This window comes from Muntiacus reevesi, chromosome 9 (assembly GCF_963930625.1).
Source record: "Muntiacus reevesi chromosome 9, mMunRee1.1, whole genome shotgun sequence".
Classification (NCBI taxonomy): Eukaryota; Metazoa; Chordata; class Mammalia; order Artiodactyla; family Cervidae; genus Muntiacus; species Muntiacus reevesi.
Window position 1 is genome coordinate 51653999 of NC_089257.1, and position 2157 is coordinate 51656155.

Below are 2157 nucleotides of genomic sequence, written 5' to 3' on the forward strand. Positions count from 1 at the left end.
AAATAGAATTGATTTCCACATCTTTTGAGCATGTGCTGGCCTTGAGATTTGCTTTGAACAATATTTAGTGGAATTGATAGCATGCCAGCTTTAAGTTTAGGTCTTAAGAAGCCTTGTATCTTCTCCTTTGTCTGTCACACCCCTGCTACCATGCTGCAACTGGCCTGGGTTAGTCTGCCAGGGGACGAGAGGTCACATACATCAGAGCTGACTCATCCCAACCGAGACCACGACAGAACAGCCAGCCCCCAGCTGACTGCCTGAAGACAGATGAGCAAAGAGCCTTATGAGAAATATTAAATGGTGGTTGTTTTAAGACATACATTTGGGGTAGTCTATTTCTGTTCTAGCTATCTATTACTAGTAACAAAGCACCCCAAAACTTAGTGGTGTAAAACAATTTATTATATATCGATTTGTTATGATCTCCATGGTTCTGTGCTTTGACTAGTCTCAGTTGGGCGATGTCCACATGGGGTCTTTTCTAGGATGACAGTCTGTTGTCAACTGTGGCTACAGTCATCTGAAGCTTCAACCAGACTGGGTGTCTGAGATGGCTCATGTGGATGGCTGGCACTTGATGCTGGCTGTCATCTGGGGGCTCAGCTGGGTCTGTTGATTGTTCCTCATGGTATTGACCTCTCCACATGGCTTGAGTTTCTCACAACATGGCTGTTGGGTTCCCAGGGACTGGAAGAGAAAGCTGCCAGGCCAGGTAAGGCTATGCCAGTTACAGTATGGCATCGCTTCCTCCATATTTTATTGGTCAAAACAGTTATAGGGTCCTCTCCTACTCAAGAGGGAATAGATGTTAAAAAATAAATAGATGTTATCTCTTGATGGGGAAATGGCAAGATCACGATTCAAAAGAGAATATAGAATGAGAGGTACTGTTGGGACCATCTTTGGGAAATAAAGCCTGCCATAGCTGAACAGTATTATTGTGGCAAGAGATAAGAGGATAGTTTTGTTCCACATGGTCCTTCCCTGCAGCACTGCTTTCTGTCCATCCTTTCACATAATCACACAGACATTGGCAAGCACTGAGCAACCAGACAGGAAGACCTGCAGAGCTCTGCTGAGCATTATCAACTCCTCTGGGCTCAGCGGGAAAGACGGCAGAGACTCAACAGCATCTCCGCCTGCCAAGAGCCAGGAAAGGAGGAGGTGGCTGTAGTGGGAGGTAGTAGCTTGTCCCCTTGGGGAGCTTCCCTGGTGGTTCTTAAGTTAAAAAATCTGATCCCTGGGTCAGGAAGATCCCCTGGAGAAGGGAATGGCAACCCACTCCAGTATCCCTGCCTGGAGAATTCCATGGACAGAGCAGGCTGCGGGCTACAGTCCAAGGGGTCACACAGAGCTGTACCTGGGTTTTCTCTTTTTCATTTTTTCTAAGGACTATCCAGCATGGCAATGAGGAAATGCAATTGCCGAATTTAAAAAGTAAATGAATAGAATCAATGCTAGTTAAGTGTTTTGTCAGTACTCAGTACTGTGGAGGGGAAAATCAGATGAACAGGTTCAAGTTGAGATTCTCACCTTGTTATCCATATGGTGAGGCTGAAGATGTCAGTTTCTGCATGCCTGAGCCAGGCCTTTCTTCAGAGGCTGGAGATCTGCGGCTGCCCGCTTTAGCTGCTGCTCCCAGGACCATCCCCCAGTGGATGAGAGCCCCATCTGGGCAGTGGGAGAGGGAAGATGAACATCTGCGTTCATGACTCACGTGGTCCTGAGGAAGCTCCCCAGCTCAGTCTGAGTGACCGGGCTTCTGCTCCATTCTCACAGGTTTCCCGGTGAACGGGGAGTCCCCTGGGCCCCATTTGGCCAGGACTCTAAGCTCTTATTCACTTCTCTCATCTTTCCCCTTGTAGGCTGACTCCTGTTCCTGAATCCAAAACCACTTCCTGTTTCAAACATCCCCTCAGAGTCGAGGTGCCGCTGCCCAGCTGATGACAGAGGCCAGAGGCTCTTCCTGCCAGAGCCCCTGCCTGGTCTGCAGCCAGCCGTCACCCCCTCTGAGGGCCGGGCCCTGCCACCCCCGTCCCAGTGCGGGGCCTGGCGGCTGGGCCCAGCAGGTCACAACAGGACGCCCCTGCCCCCCGGGCTGACCTGGGCTCGGGCTGCTTTAGCACCAACATCCTGTCTGCCCTATTTCCTCCC

At 50.1% G+C, this 2157-nt stretch overlaps 1 long non-coding RNA gene across 1 annotated transcript; it reads right to left on the reverse strand.

Moving 5' to 3' along the window:
* Nucleotides 1-387: 387 nt before the first annotated feature.
* Nucleotides 388-1895, reverse strand: LOC136175253 (uncharacterized). The gene is made up of 2 exons (XR_010664442.1): nucleotides 1537-1895; nucleotides 388-703 (listed from the first exon to the last, which is right to left on the reverse strand). It is a non-coding gene; the product is annotated as an uncharacterized lncRNA (long non-coding RNA).
* Between the last annotated feature and the right edge of the window lie 262 nt (nucleotides 1896-2157).